Raw genomic sequence first — 9,726 nt, 5'->3', positions numbered from 1 at the left:
TTTTTTTTTTTTTTTTGTACTGGGGATCGAACTCAGGACCTTGTGCTTGTGTGGCAGGCGGCGGAACCACTGAGCCAAATCCCTGGCCCTAGACATACATTTGAAAAAGAGAGGAGCTTATGAAAATGATGGAAACCATGAATACCCAACATAGCTAAGAAGTGAAATACATGAAACAGATTCAAACATATCTCCAGGAAATTAAAAATTCCATTGAAAGTTTGCAAAGCTGAATGAATGAAAGTGAAGACCTAAAAGACAGGATTGTGGTTAGTGATCACAAAAAGAAAGATCTCTTGGGCCCGGGATTTAGCTCAGTGGTGCCACTGCTTGTCTTGCAAGCACAAGGTCCTGAGTTCGATCCTTGGTACAAAAAAATCTCTTAAAAATAGCAAGGGACCATGAAAAAACAAAAATCCAACAGCTACAAGATGCAAATAAGAACAGCATAAGATTAATCAGAGTCAATGATGAAAAAGCAGGTGTCAGCACAAACCTTTCCACCTTTAATTTTGTTTGTTGGTTACTTTGTCTCAGAAATGAGAAAAACAACTAAGGCAGAATTAGGTAACAGAGAAATGGGATCATGGCTATGACTAGACATGACTCTGTGATTCAGGGGCCTTTAGAACTGGCTTGTGGGAAGAGTTTCTAAAGGGTTTGGAGATGCCAGCTGAAGAAATAGCCCTGGAATACCTGAAAACTGTATTTGATGGGAGATTCTATTCAGAGCTCTTGGAAGAGCAAAGCGCTGATAAAAATACTACCAGTCTCAGGAAGTTTCTACTGGGAAGAAGGACTACATGGGGTCTTGGACTCCAAATGATGTGTGTTCTTCTGTTCACAGAAGTAATGGAAGAAAATTTCCCAAGCATGGAAAAAGAATTTGACATACAGATGAGGCATATAGAACTCCAATTAGCCATGACCAAAATAAATCCACACCAAGGCATATAATAGTCAAGATTCTAGAAATTCAGCATAATAACAGAATATTAAAAGTTGTTAGAATGGGGCTGGGGATTTAGATCAGTGGTTCCGCCGCCTGCCTGGCAAGCACAAGGACCCGAGTTCAATCCCCAGTACCAAAAAAAAACAAAAAGAAAAAAAGAAAAGAAAAGAAAAAGTTGTTAGGGAAAAGAAACAAATCACCTATAAAGGAAAGCCTATCACAGTCACAGCATACTTCTCAACACAAACCCTCAAGGCAAGGAGAGCTTGAAGTGAAGTATTTCAAGTCTTGATAAAAACCCTACAACCCAGATAGATGAACCCTGCAAAACTATCTTTCAGAATCAATGGAGAAATATGATACTTCCATGACAAAGAACAACTGAAGAAATTCATGACACCAAACCAGCTCTACAAAATGTTCTGAAAGGCATTTTAGAAAGAGATAACAAAGACCACAATTTCAAGACCACCAACAGAAAGAAGTCACCAGGCAGGACAAACAATTAAACAGAGGAGAAAGTCAGGGAACCAACAGCAAGTAAATAATATGACAAGAATAAACCAATACATATCATCAGTTATAACCATCAATGAAAATGGTCTCAACTCACCAATCAAAAGAAACAGACTGGCAGAATGCATCAAGAAACAAGATCCAACAATATGTTGCATGCAAGAAACACATTTAACTCAAAAAGAAATTCATAGGGTAAAGTCAAAGGATAGAAAACAATACTTCATGTGACTAGAATGAAGAAAAAAATCAGAGGTAGCTATTCTATTTGCAGACAAATTGAACTGATGGAGACCACTCTGAGTGAGCTACAAATGTATAAACTGGCTTTTCATATTAAAAGTCTGAGTTTGTCTATTAGCCCGCAATGGCTTTCCTGAAGATCCAGCAGTTATTGTGTGTGAAAGGAACAACTCCCTGCAGCACTGGTTACAGCAGAAGTCTCAATGATCCATGATGCTATGACGTCTTGGATGGCAAGATATTGGTGCAGCTAAGAGCAGCATGACTAGTTAGAAAACTCCTATAGAGGCAAAAATTAATCCATGGGAAGAAACAAATTTTCCATCAATCTATGAGCTGTTCTTTGTCAAATGTCTTGTGCCCTTGTTGCTAGGGCTCTGCTCATGCCAGTGTTCTCCACTCCACTTTTCCCTTCACTGCCCCTTACCCCTTCAAGAAGCCTTGTATGCAATAAAGAATGGAGAGATCAAGGAGACAGTGTCTTAGCCTGATAAGAGCTTTCACCATTCTTGACCCCTCATTTATGCATTAAATCTTGTCTTTTTTTTAATCTTGCTATCATAACCTTTGTCAGGTGATTGGGGATATGATAAGCTTTCAATAGTGAACATTAAGCCAAGACTGATCAAAACAGGCAAAGAAGGTCACTACATAATTGTTGAAAGAAAATTCCAAGAAAAAGAGATAAGAATCATAAATTTATATTCACCAAATACTGGCATACCAACTTTATAAAACAAATATTAACAAAAATGAAAAATCAAATAAGCACTAACATAATTGTAATGGGGGACCCCAATACACCACTGTCACAAATAGATGGATCAACTAGACAAAAAAAGCAACAGAGAAATATAAGAACTGAACCAAACCTGTGAACAAACAGACTTAGTGGATGTTTACAGTATTCCACCCCGCAACATCAGAATACATATTTTTCTCAACTGCACATGGGATGTTCTCCAAAATAAACCACATACTAGCTCACAGAACAGGCTTAAGGAAATGTGAAGGAATTGAAATTATCCCTTGTATATTATCAGACCATAGTGCAATGAAATTGGAAATCAATGGCAACAGAAACCCCAAACTTCATAAATATATGGAAATTAAATAACATCCTTCTGAATAACCAACGGGTCACAGGTGAAATTAAAAAAGAATTAGTTCCTACAATTAAATGATAATACTGGTACAACATACTGGAACATACGGAAAACAGTTCTACAAGGGAATTTTTTTTTAATTGGTTATCCAACTTGGGACCTTGTGCTTGTGAGGCAGGTGGAGGAACCATTGAGCTAAATCCCTAATCCAACAAGGGAAATATTTAGCAGTGAATGATCACATCAGGAAAACAGAGCAAGCTCAAATAAACAACCTAATGCCGAACCTCAAGCTTCTAGAGAAAGAACAAGTTAAGCCCAAAGCTCATACAAGGGAATAAATTATAAAGATCAGAGAAGAAATTAATGCAACCAAGACTAAGAAAGCAATACAAAGAATTAATGAATTGAAGAGTTGGTTCTTTGAAAGATTAAATAAAATTGATAAGCCCTCAGCCAAACTTATTAAAAGAAAAAAAGAAAAGACTCAAAGACCCACGCAATTAGGAATGAAAGAGTAAGATCACAATGGATCATCCAGAAATCCAGAAGATCATCAATACCTACTTGGAGAACTTGTGTTCTAGTAAAATGGAAAACACAGAAGAAAAGGACAGATACCTAGATATATATGAATTACCAAAATTGAATCAAGAAGATACAAAAATTATAAATAACCCAGTAATAGTCAATAAAATTGAAGAGGTAATTAAAAACCTACCAATAAAGAAAAACCCTAAGGCCAGGGATTTAGCTCAGTGGTTCAGTGCCCTGCCTTGCAAGCACAAGGACCCAAGTTCAATCCCCGGTACCAAAAAAAAAAAAAGCCCAGGTCCTGATGGATTCACTGATGAATTCTACAAGAAATTTAAAAAAGATCTAATGCCATTCCTCCTCAAAGTTTTTTTCCCCAGTATCAGGAATCAAACTCAGGACCTTTCATTTGCCAGGCAAGTGTGGCAACACTGAGCTATACGCCCACCCTATTCCTCAAACTCTTTATTTAATAAAATTGAAAGAAAAGTAATACTCCCAAAGTCATTCCTGGAAGCAAATATTACCTTGATGCCAAAACCAAAGAAGGATCCAACCAAGAAAGAGAACTACAGGCCAATGTCCCTAATGAATCTAGATGCGAAAAATCCTCAATAAGATACTAGCAAACAGAATGTAGCAAATCATCAAGAAGATTATGCACCATGACCAAGTAGGTCTCATCTCAGGGGTATAGGGACAGTTCAATATATGCAAATAAATAAATAAATGTAATGCACCACATTAACAGAGCCAAGGACAAAAAAATCAAATGATCATCTCAATAGATATAGAAAAAACATTTGACAAAGTCCAACACCCATTCATGATTAAAAAAAAAAACCTACAGAAAATTGGAATAGATGATCTTTATCTCAATCTGATAAAAGCCATCTATGGCAAACCAACAGCCAACATCATACTAAATTGTCAAATACTGAAAGCTTTCACTCTAAAATCAGGAATAAGACAAGGATGTCCACCAACACTACTCCTATTCTATATAGTTCTGGAAACACTAGCTGGAACAATTAGACAAGAGAAAGAAATAAAAGGAACAAAGATAAGGCAGAAAGAAGTTAAACTATTGTAATTTGTAGATGACATGATGCTCCACATAGAAGATCTCGAAAACTCCACCAAAAGGCTTCCAGATTTAATAAGCAAATTCAGTCACATAGCTGAATACAAAGTCAACACTCAAAAATCAATAGCATTCCTGTAAACAAATAAAAAATTACCAAGAAGAAATTAGGGAAATCATGCCTTTTGCAATAGCATTGAAAAAAAAAAGGAAATAGGAATCTATCTAACAAAGGAAGTAAAAAATCTTTAAATTGAAAACATCAGTACTCTGATGTTTATATATCTGAAAAAGGATATCAAGGAGGATATCAGAAAATGGAAAGATATCCCTTGGTCACTAGTAGCAAAAATCAACATAGTGAAAATAGATATACTCCCAAAATTTTTATACAGATTTAATGTAGTCCCAATCAATATACCAAAAGCTTATCTCACAGAACTATTGAAAATATTTCTAAAATTCATTTGGAATCAGAAGAGACCTAGCATAGTAAAAACAATTCTGAGTAACAAAGGCAAGGCAGGGGCACCACAATCCCTGACTTGAAGTTATACTGCAGAGCTACTGTGATAAAAACAATATGATAGTCGCAAAAAAAAAAAAAAAAAAAAAAAAAAAAAGAGAGAGAGAGCCCCAAGGATGAATGGAACAGATTAGAAGTTGCAGAAACAACTACATACACATTCAGCTACATTATCTTTGACAAAAGGGTCAAACACCTTCACTGCAAGAAAGATAGACTCTTCAATAAATAGCACTGGAAAAACTGGCCTTCCACATGCCAAGACTGAAACTAGACCCATGTTTCTCACCATGCACTAAACTAAAATCAAAACACATCAAAGATCTAAATACTAAAACAGAAACACTAGAGAACAGGTGGAATGCTTAAAGAAACTGGTGTAGGCAGAGACTTTATGAACAAAATCCTGATCACACAGGGAATTTTACAAAGAATCAACAACTTGGACCTCATCTTTTTTTCCCCCTCATTGAGTTTACTGGTACATTTTAGGTATACAGTACAATTACATTCATTATTGGGATCTTGTACCTTTATATGACAGATCTTGGTTCTCATTTTTTCCCCTTGTCCCTGCCCTCCCTTCACCCCTCCTCCCTCCTCCTTTACAAACACTTCATTTCCATTTTTTCATTTTCTCATATTTTTTTCTTTTCCCTTATTAGCTTTCCCCTACCCTTCCCACTTTCCCTACACCTTTAGCAGCTTTCTTCCTATTTCACATTTGGACCTCATCTTATTGAAAAGCTTTTGTACAGCAAAAGAAATCACCAACAGAGTAAAGAGACAATCAACAGAGTCGGAAAAAAAATGTCAGCTGTTCCTCAGACAAAAGACTGATATCTAGAATATATAAGAACTAAAAAAATCAACTCCCAAATTTAAAGTCCAATTCAAAAGTGGGCATCTGAGCTGAATACACACTTCCTAGATAAAAAGTACAAATGGCAAATAAATACATGAAAATATATTCAACATCATTGGTCATTTGAGAGATGCAAATTAAAACAATGCTGAGATTTCATCTCACTCTAGAATGACTATTATCAAGAAATCAACCAACAAGAAATGCCAGTGGGGCTGTAGGGGGAAAAGGGAACTTTTCTCCACTGTTGGTGGGAGTTTAGACTGGTCCAAGCACTGTGGAAATCAGTGTCAAGATTATTCATAAAACTAGGACTAGTTTTGACTCAGCTCTTCCCCTTCTTCCCAAAGGAATTCAGAGCACCATACCACAGTAATATTTGCACACCCATGTTCATAGTAGCACAATTTGTAATAGCTAAATCATGGAAACAACCCAAACGCCCATCAACCAATGAATGAATAAAGAAGATATGGGTATTTTTTTAATAAAATGGAGTACTAACCATAAAAAAGAATAAACTTGAGACATTTATAGCTAAATGGATACACTTAGAGATCATACTTTTAAGTCAAATGAATTGGACACACGTATAAATATCACATGATTCCTCTGGTATGAGAAACCCAAAGTGCAAATAAACACCAAAATGTATAAGAGATATTGTGAAGTAGGAAGAAAAAGTTGAAACGTCAAAGGGCACAAGGGAGGAGGAGAGGGCAAGAAAGGAAGAGAAAAGAAAAAAGTAAGAAAAGAAAGATAAAATTGAAACAAAGTTCTTATAAATAAGAAGGAGAAGAGGGATAGAGGGTTTAGAGGGCAATGGGAAAAAATAAGAATCAAGATATGTCAGGTACAGGTATACTTTCTATACAATGAAAGTGGTCATTATGTACCAATAAGCTTAATATTTAAAAACAAATAATTTAAGTAATTAATTTCCAAAAGAAAAGAGCTATCAACCAGGATTCTATACACAGCAATTGTTCTTCAGGAATCAAAGTTGAAATAGGGACATTCTCTGATAAAGGAAAATTAAATTATTGTCAGCATAATTGCTTAAAAAGAACTGCTGAAAAGTTCTTCAGACAAAAGGGACATTATGCCAGAAAAACACTTGGAACATCAGGAAAGAAGAAAAGGAAGGAAAGGAAGGGAAGGGAGAGAGGGAAGGAGGCAGGGAAACAAAAATGCTAAATATCTAAGTGAAATTAATAGTCTATTCTCTTGAATTCTTTAAAGTGTTTGACAGTTAAGATTATTGTATCATTGTCTGATGGAGTTTTAATGTATGAGATGTAACATATAAGAAAACTACAGTATAAAGGAAGAAGTGTAAAGAAACCTAAATGTTATAAAATTTCTACACTTGAAGTAGTATAAAAAGTTTAGGTCTCATAATCTCTAGAGCAGCCATTAAAAATTGTATAAAAGGGCTGGGGATTTAGCTCATTGGTTAAGCTGCCTGCCTCGCAAACACAAGGGCCCAAATTCAATCTCAACATATAAGAAAACTACAGTATAAAGGAAGAAGTGTAAAGAAACCTAAATGTTATAAAATTTCTACACTTGAAGTAGTATAAAAAGTTTAGGTCTCATAATCTCTAGAGCAGCCATTAAAAATTGTATAAAAGGGCTGGGGATTTAGCTCATTGGTTAAGCTGCCTGCCTCGCAAACACAAGGGCCCAAATTCAATCTCTACACAATATTTCAAAAGGTGAGAATGGAGAGAATATGCATGAAAATTAGAGTGAGCTAGAGTGGGAGACTGCCCTATTGATTATGCCCAAAGCAAGCTGAAAGAGTTAATCCTGCAATTGGTTTGTTTTAAGAAGTCAGGCTGAGATCAGAGTGACTCTTACCCAAATTCCATTCCTAGAAATGAAACCTTCCTAAATGTAAAGACAGGTTAATCATTGACCACAACCTATATCTGGTCTGTTCTAGTCCTAATGCAAGAATGCTTTGTCCGTTTCTTTTACAAGCCTTGCTTGCATCGACAACTTATCTCTAGCAACCACAGAAACCCCTAACCCCAACCTAACAATAATTGTGTTACCAATAAATATTGGCAGTTCTAGATGTTCAGGGTTTTTCCTGTTTGCTCAGCATTGGCCATCCTAGCTCCCCATTTCTCTCTTCATCTCTGTCTCTGAGTCTTTCTTCTCACCTTGCATCATAGTCCAAAGCAGATTGGAATCCACTGCAGGGGTCTCTGGCAAGCCAGGCACAGTTGCATATGCCTGTAGTCTCAGCACTCTGGGAGGTTGAGACAGGAGGATGACATGTTCAAACTCAGCCTGGGCAATTTAGCAACTTAGGAAGACCCTATCTCAAAAAATAAAAAGAGGGCCAGGGATTTAGCTTAGTGGTTCCAATGTCTGCCTGAACAAGTAAAAAGGGTTGAGGATTTAGCTTAGTACAAAGGACACAGGTTCAGTTTCCAGTACTACCCCCTCCAACACACATGCACACAGAAAAGAGATAAAGGGAATAAACAATAAATAAAAATAAAAGAGCAGACCTAAATCCAAACATGCTAATAATCACATTAAATACAAGTTGTCTAAACACAAATTAAAAGAGATTATCAGAATAGATTTTAATGACTTTATTAAATGCAACCTTAAACTCATCTTAAATATAGTGATACAGATAGACTAAAAGTAAAAGGTGCAAAAATAGCATTACATATCATGCAAATGAGAGTCAAAAGAAAGCAGAAATGGATATATAAATATCAGAAAAATCATACTTCAAAATAAAAAAACACCATGGATGTAGAAATTCTTGTTACAATAATAGAAAAGCCAAGGGTGAAAGGAGGGTGGGGACAAGGGGAAAAAATGAGAACCAAGACCTGGCATGTAAAGGTACAAGATCCCAGTAATGAATGTAACTGTACTGTCTACCTAGAATGTACCAATAAATTAAATTTAAAAAAATAATAGAAAAGCCATTGCACCAACAAGACATGTTTAAATATGTCTATACTAAATGAAAGAGCTTCAAAATATATGAAGCAAAAACTGAAATAAATAAACCGATCCATAATTACAGCTGAAGACACAAACACTCCTTTCTCAGTAATCAGTACAACTATAAACCAAAATTAAGCAAAGATGTGAATTGAACACTATCAATGAGCTAGATCTGACTTGTACTGACATTCACCTAACAAGAATATATTCTTTTTATGGGCCCATGGAACATTCAGCAAGACAGACTCCATACTAAATAAAAAATAAGCTTTAATAAATTAAAAAATCAAAATCACTTAAAGTATGTTCTCCAAACAAAAAGAAGTGAGGCAGGAAATTTATTACTGAAAAATACGAGGAAAGTTGCTCTTAGAAGTTAAAAAAACAGTTATAAATAATTTACAGATCAGAGAGAAAGTTGCAAAGGCAATTAGAATTTTTTTTGCCAAAAAAAGTGGAAATATAGCATATCAAATTGAGTGATACAGTTAAAACAGTGCTGGGAGGGAAATATGTGTGTTCATATTAATAAAGGAAGATCACAAGTCTGTTATCTATATTACTTATAAAATGTGAAAGATAAGCACAAAAGAATCCCAAAGCAAGCTGAATAAAAGAAACAATAAACACAGAAGTACAGATAAATGAAATTGTAAACAAAAACAAAAGAAAAATATCAGTAAAATCAAAATATGGGGTTTTTTTTGCAAAGACCAACAAAATTACAAGCCTCTAAGGAAACTAAAGAACAAAAAGAGAGAAGACATAAATTGACAATGTCTGAAATGAAAGCAGGTTTATCACTTTAGACATCCCAGGCATGAAAGGATAATAAGGCAATACTTGAAATGATTCTATATCCATCAGTTCTAAACTCAACAACGTAGATGCAATGGACTTATTTCTTGAAAGCACAAA

Source organism: Fukomys damarensis, unplaced genomic scaffold (genome assembly GCF_012274545.1).
Source record: "Fukomys damarensis isolate Sample0158 unplaced genomic scaffold, DMR_v1.0_HiC HiC_scaffold_22, whole genome shotgun sequence".
NCBI classification, from domain to species: Eukaryota; Metazoa; Chordata; class Mammalia; order Rodentia; family Bathyergidae; genus Fukomys; species Fukomys damarensis.
Note: the sequence above shows the minus strand (reverse complement) of the source record.